At 37.4% G+C, this 16,781-nt stretch overlaps 1 protein-coding gene across 2 annotated transcripts in view; it reads left to right on the forward strand.

Annotated features, from left to right (window-relative positions):
- Positions 1–16,781, forward strand: part of ST6GALNAC3 (ST6 N-acetylgalactosaminide alpha-2,6-sialyltransferase 3) — a 530,587-nt gene that overhangs the window by 489,384 nt on the left and 24,422 nt on the right. The window lies entirely within an intron of this gene.

Raw genomic sequence — 16,781 nt, forward strand, 5'->3', positions numbered from 1 at the left:
GGAATTTCTTTGACAATAGGTATGTATGTGGGTCCTTTTGTGACGTGCATATATTTTGCAGGCTGTAGGGCTGGTGTGCATGTGCATTGCTCCTGAACACATAGGATGGGCACAAGTGGTCATTCATTCAAAAACCATTTACCAGCTGTCTGTTCCATGCCAGTCCTACCCTAAAGGCCAAGGATACAGAGATGAATGAGGCACAGCCTCTGACTTCAAAGACTTCAATCCCAGAGTTCAGTAAGGGAAAGAGATACCAAAGCACATATTTATAATATGCCATATCAGAGTTGTGTGTGTTTGGTCAATCAATTCTGATGGCAAGCAACTGGCCTGGCTGCCTCGGCCTGGATGAGTCAATGACATCTCCACAGAGTGGGTGACGCGTGAGCAGAATTTTCAAGGAAACCCAGTTCGGGCGTTCCAGAAAAGCATGTGTAAAGACACCACATCTACATCCCCAAGACCTAGAAAAGCACTCAGAATCTAGTATCTAAACAATCAATCAGTTTAGTTTACAAATGGCACAATAAGGAGTTCTATGAGTTATTCTGAATAACTCAAATATACCAGGCAAGTAGAGAGCCAACTTCAGATACACGGCCAAAAATGTAAACAGAGGTAAAATAGTGAAGACTTTTTAAGGTGAGATGAAGAATCCTAGATTTCATTCACTGGTCTGGATGGTGGGAAGCAACTGAAGTATTTTTAGCCAGGAGAATGACATAATCATCTTTGCATTATAGGAAAGTCACTGTGGCAGCGGCTTAGGAGATGGGTGAGTGGCAGAAAAGACTGAAGGCTGAGAGACCTAGGACAGAGACGATGAGGTCCCAAGTGAATGAAGTTGAAGCGTGTAGAGAATTTGAGACAGTATGAAGTAAAAATCTGGTAATCGCATGTGGACTTAAGGGAGAATAAAGTGACAGGGATGACAGGAAGTGGTTCTGGTCTACATGGTTGCTGACACCATTAATTGAGGTGGGGATGGAGAAATAGGAAATGGGGTGAGAAAACATACAAAGGTTGGTTTGGGGCATGTTGTGGAAGAGCCTCATACGCACTCAGGGGAAATGTCCAAATGTAAAGAGCCGTGGGCCTCCTGGATAGCTTTGGAGATCATGAACTTATTTATTCACTCGTTCCTACACTCACTTAGGGGAGCACTTGGCTGGCTCAGTTGGTAGAGCATGCCACTCTTGATCTCGAGGTCTTGAGTTCAAACCCCACATCAGGTGTAGAGCTTATTTAAAAAAACAAAAGCAAACAACTAAAAAAAATTCACTCACTTAGGGAAGAAGGTGTCAAAGAGAACATTGGAGTTGCCTGACTCTTGCACTGTTCACCCTCCACCCATCTTCATCTCAGACCTTCTGGGCACTCTTTCCTAGTCACTGAAGACTATGTGAACTAGCACACATCCCCTCTCTGCCTCAGTTCCTGCTATTGCTCAGTTATTGTCCTTGCACATGATAGCTGTCTTGTGCTGACCTTCTCAGGACAAGAAAACTGGGATGAATGCTAAGTGACATCTTGTCCTGCTGGACACCTATCTAGAGATACAGAAGAAAGAAAGTCACACCCTACCTTACACGGAATGTTGGGGATTGAAGAATCTTAGAGAAGAAAAGAACATTTTATAGAACAAATCTACCTCTAAAAGAACCATTTATTTCTGCACATAAAGAATAGAAAATATTTTTGTGTGTATTTCGTCTTCCTCTCTCTTTTTTTTAAATGGGTATCCATTCACATTTGCTAAGCTACTATGATTTAAAACTGTCAACATGATTTCTTCTAAATAACTCCTTGGGAAAGCACTTAAAGCCTCTGTTTATTATCCAAATGTAACTTAAGGACAAGAATGGAAGAATTATTTCTGAAAGAAAATAATCAGTGAATCATTTATCAGTTTTCCTGCCCTTTGTATAACAAATTGTAATTAGTATGATGTCTTTGTTGGCAAGTGCTTATCAGACAAAATGCAGTATAGAAGCAAAGGAAAATTCTTGTAAAGAATTGTGTTTTGCTAATTGCGATGCTATCACTGGAATTTTATGTGATTGCATTGTTAATTTTTAATTTGGTATCCTTAGTAGCAACAAGGTTATTAGCACCTACGTAGAGTTCTTAGTGTCCATATTAGATAACAAAATCTTGGTATGGTGAATATTGGAAATAAACATCCATCAAGTTAGAAAAGAGATCCAGAAGGCTCTGGTAGCTTTATACAGGGCACATTTTTAAAAAAGATTTTATTTATTTGTTTGTTTCCTAATTTGAGAGAGAGAGAGTGGTGGGGGGGAGGACAGAGAGAGAGAAGGAGAGAATCTCAGGCAGACTCCGTGCTGAGCTAGGAGCCCAACACAAGGCTCAATCTTACAACTCTGAGATTATGACCTGAGCCAAAATCAAGAGTCAGATGCTTAACTAACTGAGCCACCCAGGCACCCCGAATAGGGCACAATTTTAAGAAACTGAATGTGGCAGAATAAAAAAATACTTTATCAACCATCTTTCTAAACTACTTTTATATTTTCTTTTTGGGTAAAGAATGTTCCAAACTCTGTCCAGAGTTCTAGAATCATGGCTTAGACTCTTTGTTGAGACTCTTTGCCCCAAGTTTGTCTTCATTCCAATAATTAATCATTGAATGCCTACTAGTTTTGATACTTTTTGGGGAATCAAAGATAAATGGGACCCAGTCTCTGCTCTCAAGGTATTCACACTAGAGTCTAGTGGGAAGCACAAGCCTGTAGACAAATGGTTATATTACAACATAATAAGCATGCTAATGTAGTAGGTCATACATCACAGTGATGACACAGGAGACCACTTACTCATATGGAATAAGACACCCACTCACCTGTGGAAATCTCTAAAAAGTTACCCAGATTCACACACAGTCCATCACAATTAGCACAACAAAGAACCTGGGGTGGAAGGAACTCTCCTGCTGCCTCCTCCCACATTTCATCCACAAGGAGCTCCGGGATTGGCTTTGGACATGGCTCTGAACATGGGTTCGGGGATAACTTTCGGTAGCTACTGAAATCCAGTTACTTGGCCACATGATTTTAATTGTGGCTCCTGCAAATAAATATATATTTTTCTGACAAATGTACAGGATGAAAAAATACTAACATAAAAATGAAGCTATTAAAAAAAAGAAGCTATTTCTACACATCCAGAACTAATTTTGTTTTTAATTAGAGAGGTAGCAGTCTTCATCAGTCAGTATTACAAATATGATATCCCACAATTTCCATTTGCAATACTATTCATGGATAAACAAAAAAGAACACACCACATCTACCCAACTCTTTGTATATATGCTGCCGAAGCGAGCACATCTACCCATCTCTTTGAAGGTTTTTCTCTCTCCTCTTAGAAAGAAACATACTACCCCTCAATATCTTTCTTGACTTTTAAGACCTTCAAAATTATCAGACATTTCTAATACTCTCACTACTTCCAGCTTTTCTGAAAATCTGTTATCACTTTATAATAAATTATTCTTAACTCTATGCTGGTATTGTCCTCTCATAAAGGAAATACTCAGTTATAATAGATGTATAAATAGAAGGGTAAGCAGATCAATGATAGATAAAAGATAGATGATAGATAGATAGATAAATAGATAATAGATAGATATGGGTGCTCCTTTGGGCTATTTACCTCTCTTCTTTGATCATCTTTAATTTAACTATGATTCCATGGAATTAGCATAAATAAGCATGCATACTAGTACTATTCCTTGAATTGATTTGTGTGACTATTCAATAGATGTATGTACGTTTGTCTGGATATATGAAAAATATATATACTATTATTCATCTGTCTACAGTTTCTCCAAGGACATAATGGTATGAGTCATCAATATTCATCAGACAGTGCTCCTCTAACAGACTCATAGGTCTCTTATAGTCCACACTTGGCAATATGGAGACTCGGAACTAACTCTAGGACAACAAATACACCCTACCAGTGGGGCAGTATCAGATTGTCCTCTCTGGGGACACCTTGCAAAATCCATACTGTCCTGAAGCTATTCTCTTGGCATCCAGGTTGACAGCAGAAGTATAAAGAAAATAGCCTCATGCCAGGCAAGTGTGAGAAGTACCATGGTTTAAAAGCCTAATCCTGGGGCACCTGGGTGGCTCAGGGGGTTAAGCCTCTGCCTTCGGCTCAGGTCATGATCTCAGCGTCCTGGGATTGAGCCCCGCATCGGAATCTATGCTCGGCAGGGAGCCTGCTTCCCCCGCTCTGTCTGCCTACTTCTGATCTCTCTATCTCTGTCAAATAAATAAAGTCTTTAAAAAAAAAAAAGAAAAGAAAAGAAAGAAAGAAAGAAAAAAAGCCCATCCTGACAGTAACCATTGTCTCCTATAACAATACCATTGGCATAGTTTCCAAGACCCCCACAAGAGTCCTATCAATTAGAAGGAGTCCCCATACTCAAGTAATCTTAATGCTGTGGCTTCCTATCCGATGTTTATAGTTCTCCCAGATCAGATGCAATTTATCAACCAGGTGTCATTTTTATCATAAGCAATTTGGCCTAGTAACATAGTTGAATATTCTGTCTTATTAGGTTACAGAGGAAGAAAGCTAGAAGGTTAACTGAAGGTCAGATTCTCATGCAGAAGGAGAAAGATAGCATCTAATGTATATTAGCTTTAAAAACAAAAAGGAGATACTTTTTAAAAAGAAACATTTAAAATTTTGCAGTTTTAGATTTACAATCTATATTGTCAAGAATGTAGTACAGAGAGAGTTCCCATATACTCTACATGGAAATTCCCTTATCATTAGCATCTCACATTAGTATTTTTCATTTATCATGAATGATGAACCAAGATCTATATATCAAATTGTTAAGTAAGATACATATGTTATTCAGATTACCTAATTTTAAAAAGTGGGGGACAAGTTTTCATTGGTGATATAGTCTATACTTAATCCATTGCATATTTAAAATGTTCAGAAACCACTCAGGATTATTTGACCAAGACAGGAATCATTTCAAGTACAGTACTTATAACCCCATAGTGTCGAGTATATAAAAGTCTTTAGGTCCACATACTGATTTGTAATTCCCAAGAGCCAGTAACTATCAATAAACATCATTTATATGTAGTAGGCTACTCTGGACTTGATTTTCACATTGATTACAGTTAGTCTTACCAAAGTGAGCTACAGATTTTAAACCTTTGTGTTTCTCTTTTTGGGGGGGTATTAGTTTCAGGTGTACAATATAATGATTCAGCAATTCTATATATTACTCATCATGATAAGTGCTCATCATGATAAGGGACTCTTAATCCTCTTTACGCTATTTCATTCCCATATTTCACCCATCCTCCCATCCAGCTCTCCTATGGCAACCACCAGTCTGTTCTCTATATATAAGAGTCTGGTTTTTTTTGTTTGTCTTTTTTTCTGTGTTCATTTGTTTTATTTCTTAAATCCCATATATAGTAAAATCAAGTAGTATTTGTCTTTCTCTAATTGACTTATTTCAGTTAGCATTATACCTTCTAGATCCATCCATGTTGTTACCAATGGCAAGATTTCATTCTTTTTTATGGCTGAGTAATATTCCATTGTATGCATATACCACATCTTCTTTATCCATCTTTTGGTGGATGCTTTTATTGCTTTTATATCTTGTCTACCATATATAATTCTGCCATAAACATAGGGGTGCACATATCTTTTTGAATTAGTGCTTTTGTTTTCTTTTGGTAAATACCCAGTAGTGGAATCACATGGTAATTCTATTTTTAATTTTTTTGAAGAATCTCCATACTGTTTCCCACAGTGGCTGCCACAGTTTACATTCCCACCAACAGTGCACAAGGGTCACTGTTTTTCCACATCCCTGTGCCAACACTTGTTAATTTTAGCCATTCTGACAGGTGTGAGGTGTTATCTCATTGTCATTTTGATTTGCATTTCCTTGAGGATGAGTGATGCTTTTCATGTCTCTCTTGGCCATCTGTATATCTTTTTTGGAGAAACATCTGTTCATGTTCATGTCTTCTGCCCATTTTTTATTGGATTACTTGTTTTTCATGTGTTGAGTTATATAAGTTCTTTATATATTTTGGATATTAACTCCTTATCAGATATTGCAAAATCTGTTTCCATTCAGTAGATCATCTTTTTTGTGTTGATGGTTTCCTTCACTGTGCAAAAACGTTTCATTTTGGTGTAGTCCCAATAGTTTAATTTTGCTTTTGTTTCCCTTGCCTCAGGAGACCTATCTAGAAAAATGTTTCTACAGCCAGTATCAAAGAAAAATTGCCTAAGTTTTCCTCTAGGGATTTTATGGTTTCAGGTTTCATATTTAGGTCTTTGATCCATTCTGAGTTTATTTTTGTTTATGGCATAAGAAAGTGATTCAGTTTCATTCTTTGACTTTAGCTGTCCACTCCCAACATCACTTGTTGAAGACTATCTATTTCCTCTTGTATATTCTTGCCTCCTTTGAGAGGTAAGGTGGGGAACTTGGGGGTAGGGAAGGAGAGAATGAAATAAGATGGGATCAGGAGGGAGACAAACCATAAGAGACTCTTAATCTCAGGAAACAAACTGAGGGTTGCTGGGAGGAGGGAGAGTGTGGAGAAGGTGTTTGGGTTATGAACGTTGGGGAGGGTTTGTGCTATGGTGAGTGCTGTGAACTGTGTAAGCCTGATGATTCACAGACCTGTACCCTTGGGGCAAATGATACATTATATGGTAATAAAAATTAAAAATGCTATAAAAATAATTTAGCTTAGTATCTCCTTTTAGAAAGTGAAGCAATCTATAGTGAAATATAGGGATTGTTAACAAGTGAATGACTAGTTCCATTGAGCCACAATAAAATTGAAATAACATCAGTCCAGGACATTCCCCCTGTATTTCACATGTCAGATTATTTGTGATTACTGTTGCTATCAATGGATGGTACACTTGGCCAGCCACAATCTGGGGCTCCACACACAGAGATGTGTGGGATTCTGTCAGTCTCTTTAGACCTGAATTCAATTTTGATTGAACATGTTTATATTTGTGAGCTTTTAATTATTCTTGAGTTTAAGAGATGGCTTAAAAGGTTTCTTTTTTTTTTTCTTACTGCTGTGTTTCCAGAGAAACTCACTGGCCTAAAAGATTCTAATAAAAGCAAAGAAAACATTAATAAAAGCAAAGAAAATCCACAGTTCAGTTTGAGTCTGAAAGTATAAAGCAAAGAGATGCTGGGCAGTTTTCTATTGATTCATTTTCTCATTTGATCAGTGTAGGAGGCCTGCCAAAGACACTCCTCCCTAGAGTATTTGGGGGATAAGAAGCAGCTCTAATGAAGAAGCAGAGAATCTAGGTATTCCCATTCACTTCAGGTCATCTTACATTCATTTGCTCAATAAATATAAGTTGTTTGCTTACCATGTGCTGAGTCCTGGTGAGAGCAGCTGTGAGTTTCCTTCCCTCTCTAGAGCAAAGCGAGAGCCACACCCAGGTCAAACACAGGTTTTCATGTGCACACTTGCACGCACACACACACACACACACGACTTTGGCCATACAAAACTGAATAGAAGCTGAAAATAGAGTTTAAGAAATTGATGTCTTTATATATCTGATTTTGTGTCCTGAGATTCAGACTGTTAAATCAGGAGTGGCCAGGCATGGTTTGAGAAGCATGGGAAAACAGCTCCTAGTAAAATTATTCTTCTGTGTGCTGTGGATGGTCTGTAAGTTTGTCAACTGTTCAACTATGCACCACATGAGGAAGTGGCATTGAGTGCATTGGGGCATTGAGTGCAGATCGTGGAGTCAGGTGTGCAGATGCTGGAATTGGCAGTGCTCCCTCTGACCATTGTGGGCATCCTTGGTGTTGGCAAGGCATGGGGGAGGTTGATTACCTTCCTCTTCAGATTTTCACTGAGCAAAAGGATTCTATTTTGAGAAAAGGTATTCCCATAATAATGTATACCCTCTAGAAGGAGAGAATATATTCTTGGCTTTAAATTTTGAAGGATCAACTTAGACTACTATTTTGAAAGAAATTTAAAAAGTGGATCCTTTGGACTTAAGCAAATGGACCTCTGAACAGCTTCTGAAAACAACTATCAGTAAACAGAGTACCCCTTATTGTTGTTTTATAAAGAAGAAACAGAGACTTAAAGAGATTTGAGTAATGGACCCAAATTCACACTGCTAGTAGGTATCACAGCTGGGACTGAAGCCCCAGGGGCCTGTGCTCTTTCTGCTGAGCCCTTCCTAAAAGAATGCATTTGCTTATGCTCTCTGCTCTGTGTGGCATGCTTCCTCTCCACCAGGCCCTGATTTTTGTCATCTAGACTCAATTTAAGTGCACGCTGTCAGCCAAGATGGCAGATACTCCACGAGCAGGGTGTCAGTCAGACTCTGGAAGCTCAGGGATCCCGTGCACTCCTGTGCTTCTGCCCACTCCACAGCATCCAGGCTTTCAGGAGGAGAAGCTGCCCCAGGGCACCAAAGGAATGACTGGAGTCAAGCTGACAAGTAGAAATGTTTTATAAAATTTTGCTTACAGATTCGGAATTTAAACTGATGGTGAGGCCTTGGGATAGAAATACGAATTCTAATCCTATTTTGATCTTTCTTAGATAAAAAAAATTTTTTTTAAGATTTTATTTATTTATTTGAGAGAAAGAGTGAGAGAGAGAGCATGAGCAGAGAGAGTGGGAGAGGGAGAAGTAGGCCCCCCACTGAGCAAGGAGTCTGACATGGGACTTGATCCCAGACTCTGGGATCATGACCTAAGCTAAAGGCAGGCACTTAACTGACTGAGCCACGTAGGCACCCCCTCAAAAATATTTGTGTGCCTACTCCATTGTATTCAATGATGGGAAAAAGTAAAATACTTTTTTACACCTCCACTTATCCTTCTACTGATCTTGTCTATACTTATGACTCATATGTGCTTTATAGACAAGCATGGAGCCTCCCTGTGAATTCCTACCATAAATACTTCACAAAATAAAAAATAAATGGAAGCCTCTGTTAAACCCAAAGGAAAGGATTCTTTTTACTAAGTGCCTAAGTGAGAACTGACTAGGATATTTCTTCAGTAATACTAACGCCTACCACATACTCCTTCCTATACCTATGCAAAAAATAAATTTCTGACAAAAATATGTGAAATCTAAGTGTACCTAATTCTCACTGCATTTCTGTGCTTTTAATGGAAAGTAAAAACAGTGGGTGAAACTTGGGAATATTGAATTTTATTTTTGAAGTGTAAGCTACTTTTTTAGTACTATTCTTTTTTTCAAGACTGTAGGTTTTGTCTACGGCCATACCACCCTGAACGCGCCCGATCTCGTCTGATCTCGGAAGCTAAGCAGGGTCGGGCCTGGTTAGTACTTGGATGGAAGACTGTAGGTTTCTTGCATTGCTTTTTTTTTTTTTAAAGATATTTTTAGGGTTGTGATTTCCATAAATTTTGTAGAAAAAAATATCATTAATGCTTCTCATTTATTTTTCATTAGCTGTTCACATTAAAATAAGTTGTCCTTTGTCATTCTGTTATGCACAAAATAATTGAAATGTTTATGTAAGTTTTGTGGGGGGGTGTTTGTAGCTTTAGAGTAGGAACTTATTAAAAAGGAACTATAACTATTGGGATTTTATCAAGATCAAAAGCTTTTGCACAGCAAAGGAAACAGTTAACAAAATCAAAAGACAACTGACAGAATGGGAGAAGATATTTGCAAATGACATATCAGATAAAGGGCTAGTGTCCAAAATCTATAAAGAACTTAGCAAACTCAACACCCAAAGAACAAATAATCCAATCAAGAAATGGGCAGAAGACATGAACAGACATTTGTGCAAAGAAGACATCCAGATGGCCAACAGACACATGAAAAAGTGCTCCATATCAATTGACTCCATATCACTTGGCATCAGGGAAATACAGATCAGAACCACAATGAGGTATCACCTCACACCAGTCAGAATGGCTAAAATTAACAAGTCAGGAAATGACAGATGCTGGCGAGGATGCAGAGAAAGGGGAACCCTCCTACACTGTTGGTGGGAATGCAAACTGGTGCAACCACTCTGGAAAACAGCATGGAGGTTCCTCAAAATGTTGAAAATGGAACTACCCTATGACTCAGCAATTGCATTACTGGGTATTTACCCTAAAGAAACAAACGTAGTGATCCGAAGGGGCATGTGCACCTGAATGTTTATAGCAGCAATGTCTACAATAGCCAAACTATGGAAAGAACCTAGATGTCCATCCACAGATGAATGGATAAAGAAGATGTGGCATATATACACAACGGAATACTATGCAGCCATCAAAAGAAATGAAATCTTGACAACATGGTTGGGATGTGAGGGTATCATGCTTAGCGAAATAAGTCAATCAGAGAAAGACAACTGTCATGATCTCCCTGATATGAGGAAGTGGAGACGCAACATGGGGAGTTAAGGTGGTAGAAGAAGAATAAATGAAACAAGATGGGATTGGGAGGGAGACAAAGCATAAGTGACTCTTAATCTCACAAAACAAACTGAGGGTTGCTGGGGGGGAGGGGGGTTGGAAGAAGGGGGGTGGGGTTATGAACATTGGGGAGGGTATGTGCTATGGTGAGTGCTGTGAAGTGTGTAAACCTGGTGATTCACAGATCTGTACCCCTGGGGATAAAAATATATGTTTATAAAAAATAAATAAAAAGGAACTATAGTAGAATCAACATTTTATGGTGAAAAGGAACTGAATGCTGTGTCCACATATGAAAAATCAAGTCTAATTCAATTCAGAAGCATGGATTACCTGGAATATCCAAGAAATTATGATAAAATGGGTTGTTTGCTTATATTATCGCTCTCCTTATTATTTAGCCCTCTGTGTGTGTGTGTGCATGCGCGCATGCACATGCAAACACACGATGACAAAAGTGTTGCTTAGAAAACATAGGAAAGTACTTCATTTTCTATCATATTTTTTTATTTGGAGTGATGCACATCAATGAGATTATGATCATTAATACTCAATTTTCAGAACACACAATTTGATACCCTCTATGTTGTGTTTATTCTCTGTAGCTAGAAAACTAATCTAGGTGGAAGAGAAAAACAGGTAAGAATTAAAAACCGTTTTTAGAGCAAAGATTATTTTTAAGTACACTAATCTGGAAATGGGATCACCGTCACCTCTCTCAAATGAAGAATCATATTTCAACCCTACTCTCATTATTCAGCCCAACCTTCTGTGAGTACCCACTTTGAGTACATACATTCTGCTGGAGGCAGGCATGTAAGGACTTATAAGACATGACCCCTGCTCATTTTTCCTGTGCCCCTTTCCCCTCCAAAAAGTCCTGGGTCTGAGTGTATACCAGTCACTACCTCATCCTGTATATAAATCAGTTCCTCCTCTGTGGCCATCTCACTTGTGCTGAAAGTGCACTGAGCTATCTCTGATAGATGGCCGTCTGATACATTTTAAAACGTCAAGGTTATTATAAAATAGATGCATCAAAGAAATTTTTTTGCCAGCTTCCAACTTATGAATATGGATTGGCTTTAATAATTAGATTAGAACACTACTTCAGAAACCATTTATCTAATCTATTTTTCCAAATCCCATTTCCCTGAAAAGTTTCCAGGAAATGGTCATCTTCAAAATGGGCAAGATGTACTGAGGTCAAGATGCCACCTAAAAAGTCTTCTCTTTCAGGAAAACAGCATATTAAAGTTCACTAATTTTAGTCCTCTTTGCCTTTTATTTTCTAGTGTTCACTGAAATGTAACTGGATAAATAGTAAGAATAAAATGAAATGAGTAAAGTAATTTGAGGGAAATGTATAGTTACTTTAAATAAATAACAGAATTAGGACGTTGGGTCTTGGTTAAAAGAGATAACTATAGGGTAAAACATTTCAACCATTGGCTCAAGAAGCTATAGGAATTTATTTTTCCAAAGTTGAAAAAAGAGATTAAAAAAGAGGCAATGAAATTAATAGTCAAAGGGAATTTACACATAGAGAACTCCCTGTCATGGCTGGCATGAAGCTCGGTTTCAAACACTATGTTTTACTTAATCCTCACAGCAACCTCATGAGGTAGGGAAAATTACTCCCATTTACAAGGGTGCTGTGCCTGAAATTCCATGTGTTTCTTCCAAACCTTGGAACAACCAGTCAGTGGCCAAGTCAGGATTCAAACCTGGATCTCCTAAGAAATCCAATGGATGGATTGGCGTCCATCACCTGTAGACTGAGTGGACAAAGCCAATCTACCCTGGCATGAGGAAGTAATGCAGTGGGAATACGGAGATAAGCACAGGCAGTGCTAAAGGGACCAGCTGAGGGAGAGATGAGTATAGTATCACTCACAAAGGAGGAAAAAGAGAAAGGTAGAGCAGTAAGAAGTCTAACTAGCAATTGGCGTGGCCATGATCCAAATAGGGTTCCAGGTGGAGAGGGAGATATCCTTCTTCAGTCCAAATGAATGAGAACACATAATAAATGCAGAGGAGTTTAAGGAACTGAACAGGGAAGACAGGGAGGGAGAAATCTGAGACTTAATTTTTTTTTAAGTTTTTGATTTATTCATTAGAGAGAGCACACAAGATCACAAGCGGGGTGGGGGGGCAGGTCACAAGCAGACTCCCTGCTGAGCAGGGAGCCCTAGGGAGCTCAATTCCAGGACTCCAGGATCATGACCTGAGCTGAAGGCAGATGCTAAATTGACTGAGCCACCCAGGCACCTCCAGAGACTTAAATAGTTTCTAATTTCTTTGCCAAGTAAGAGATGAGGTCATCCTGTGGGAAAGGAAGGATGTTACTAGAGCTTCTAGAAGGAGAAAAAAGCTGTCCCATGTTCACTTGACTGCTGAAAACAAAACAAAAAAACAAAAACAAAAAACAAAAAAAACACACAACATGGGAATAATAGTGGGTCAAACTTTTAAAAATAATGTTTTGTCTTGGGAGTTGTCATGAGGCTTTGTCGAAGTGACTTAACTCTATGGGATATTGAGTATGCACTGGAATGGATTTGTTCAGCATTTACATTAATGAGTATTTAAATGCAGCAGATATAATTTCAAGGGCCTTGACATGAATGAATAAAAGTCAATGCTATTGTATTTTTAGAAGAAAGAAAGAGGAAAAAGAATTGGAGAAAATTAAAGACAGCCCTAACTACAGACAGCTTGGTTAAAGATTGTGTGAAGAAAGCACATGGGAACAAGCTTCAGTGTGAAAATCTGATGCTGTCAGTTCACCCAAGTTCTCACTGGGGACTGCTTTTGTGAGGAGGCAGAGCTGGAGATGAGCATGGCGAGAGAAAAGGAAGGATGGGCAGGTGCATGCATCTGTGTGTGTGTGTATGTGTGTGTGTGCGTGCATCCTCAAGGAGGAGATTATGAGTGAATGTAGAGTCCAGGAAAGCCAATAACAAGAGGAAAGACATGAAATTACACTTTAGACCTCCTAAATCATTTTGTTTGTAAGTTCTTAATATAGTGATAGATTTGTAATTTTTAAGTTTGTAAGACAAAGAAAATTTTAAAGAACCTTTAATTTGATATCCACTTGGAGATAAACAAAACACAAACTGTAAAGAAAAAGGTTGATACAATTGTTTACTTATTAACTTTACTAATTAATAAATTGGTGTGGTGATCTTTATTTTTAAAAATTTCATCAGTTTAACTAATGGATTAATTTTAAGTTAAAAAATTTTAAGTTAAAAAAGTAAAAAGATATACCACAGTGAGAGAAGATACTTATAACACATACATATGGGAGTAGCATCAAGGATTTCTAAAAAATCCTTAAAAAAAAGAAAAATAATTCATTGGGAAAAAAAAAAAAACTAAGCAATAACCTCAACAGGCATTTCACTAAAAAAGAAACATGAATAGCTGATAAACATGTGAAAATATTCTCAACCTCATTAGTAATCAGGGCAATACAAATTTACATCAAATTTAATTATATACCATTGGCAAAATTTTAAGGTCTGAAAATATGTAGTATTACTAGGATAAAGAATAGCTAGAACCTGTCTATGCTATTGATAGGTGTATAAATTGGTCCCAGCCCTTTGGAAAATTTGGAAAATTATCTTGTAGTTGAACATTTGCTTCTCTTTCTACCTAGCAATTCTACTCATAGATATTTTCCCGGTGAAACACTAGTGCAGGTGTGTGAATATTCATATTGGTAACATTTGCAAGAGGAAAAAGAAAACTGGAAATATTTCAAACATCCATTGACAAAAGAATGGATAAGTAAATTGTTATGTACCCATAAATGTATTTTACTATGGTAGTAAAAAAAAAAAAAAATGAATGAACTGCAGCCACAAGCATTAACAGAGATGAATCTCACAAAATATTGAGTGTGAAAAAGAAAAGTCACAGAGGAACAAATATACAGTATACAAAATAATACAGTTTACATAAAACCAAAAAATCCACAAAACCAAATAACATCTTGTTCATGGATACATACATGTGTAGTAAAACTATACTGAAAAAAAAATGGAGTGATAAATCCAAAAAACTAAAATAACGATCATTCCTGCTAGGGAGACAGGATTGGAATTCAAGGATCTGAATTGATAATACTCTATTTCTTAAGCTTGGTAGTTTATTATTCCATGGATGATGCATATATTACTTCTAGTCCTTCATATGTATGAAATATTTCATACTAATAATGTAGGTAAATCTGGGCAAAAGTTAAATGAGAAATAAAAAGTCAAGCATATAGAAGAAAACTTGGTGTTAGTCTATAAGCATACATGTTTGGTTCAAATGCATAAATCTTTGTAACTCTCATTCTGCACTACATAAAAAAATTGGCTGGGCCTTGCAAAGCCACAGTTTTTTAAAAGAATGGCTGAATATTTGAATTATGAGAACAGATGAATTCAGTGTTTCATTTTTAATAGGTAAGAAGTACTTTATTATAATGAATCTGTCAATTTAGCTTCTGTACATAACAGAAGATTAAAAGTATGTAGTGTAATATTTTCTAGAGTATGTTCTATAAAACAGATGTTAAGGGTTCTGTAATCAGATGTGTTCAGGAAATGCTGGATACTACACCCACTCTTAGAAATTCACAAGTAAGCACCTAATCTGCCTGCTAGAATAGTTTTTTATTAAAAAAATTAATGAAAAGAGCAGTGTGCATAATTTAAATATTCTCTGTGAGAGATGAAAAGAGAATATAAATGTAATCTCTAGCAATGTCTAAGAGAACCTGCACCAGATTACATCTCTAACAGTGTCATGTCCATCTCCTGCTTTGACCCCTTGCCCTCTGTTGACACATCAACTGTTGGAGTTCCTTCAACCCTCATTCTTGTTCCTCTTCTCTCCATGATCCCTGTTCCTCCCCTACAACTAATAATCTTATTATTTCAAGATCTCTCCTTACCAAAACTCATATTCTACATTTATCTTGGAACTCCACAAACTGAAATTTCACAGCATCTCAAATTTAGCACATCCAAACTAGACTCTGTTATCTTACACCCTGAAATAACATGACCTCTGGATTCTCCATTTCCATTATGGTGTCATCATGCCAGCTAGTTTTCAAATTAGAAATCACTTTAATTTGATTCTTTGCTGCATCTGCTTGCATCCATCTTGCTATTCTCCAGAAGAATGTTCCTTAGCTCTGTTCTCTTTTCTCTCTAATCTTTTGTGACATTGTAGTCTCTAACTCCATTGTGGCTTAATTGGGTCTCCTATTTTGTCATTCTATCACCAGTATTTCCCAAATGCACCTCATAATCTACATAGGCTTATTATCATAAAATCTAACCATATTGTTTCCTAATAAACATCTGCTAGCCCTCTATATCTTAAAAGGTACAATCCAAATACACACATGTAGCAGAGAAGGCCCTTTCACAGTCCAACATTACAAAATCTACCTCTTTAGCCTTATTACCTGCCATTCCATCACAGACACTCTATGGTGTGGTGACATTAAACTCATCATCCCTTGAATGTGCCGTAGTTTAATTTCTCTGACTTTCATTATATGCTGATACTTCTGCCCAGAATGCTCTTTCTTCATCTAATAAGCAAATTCCTATTCATACCTTAATACACAGAAATAACCCTCCTCTGACATCTACAATAAAAGCCAGTCACTTTATTTTCTATACTACCAAGAATCTGTTTGGACTTTCACTGGAGCTCCTGACACATTGTACTGTCTCTTCACCTAAACTTTGTCCTCCTTGCATTTTCCATAACCTATGGGCACTTGGAAGAATCTAACTAAATATATGGACTAATGAATAAAAAGCCAGATAATCCCTTCTTGTTATCAATCCTCCTGAACTTAATTTTTGGTGTAAACTTATTCAGTCTTTTTTAAGGTCATGTTTCCAGGATTATTCTCACTTTAGTCTTTTTATTTTAAAAATTGTTTTTTATTAAGCTTATTGAAATTTATTAAAATAAAGCATTTTGCTCCCCTTACTGCTACTTACTAGTGGCTCTTCCCAGGAGCTTTCTATTTCCCTTCATTGACAGCAAATGTTCTAGCTGTAGAATCTCTGATCATTTCCATTTTTCTCTGCCTTCAGAACTCATGGTTCAATTAATAAGGAAAATCTCCATTATGATCAGGCCCAATGCTACCAAATTCGTAGCCTTTGTTCTAATAGAAAAAGATGCCCCTGTGAGGTGAGGGGTTACTGAAAGGCATTCCTTTCTCTGGGCTGATGCAGCCAGAACCATGGCAAACAGAATAAGG

Source organism: Neovison vison, chromosome 2 (genome assembly GCF_020171115.1).
Source record: "Neovison vison isolate M4711 chromosome 2, ASM_NN_V1, whole genome shotgun sequence".
Classification (NCBI taxonomy): Eukaryota; Metazoa; Chordata; class Mammalia; order Carnivora; family Mustelidae; genus Neogale; species Neogale vison.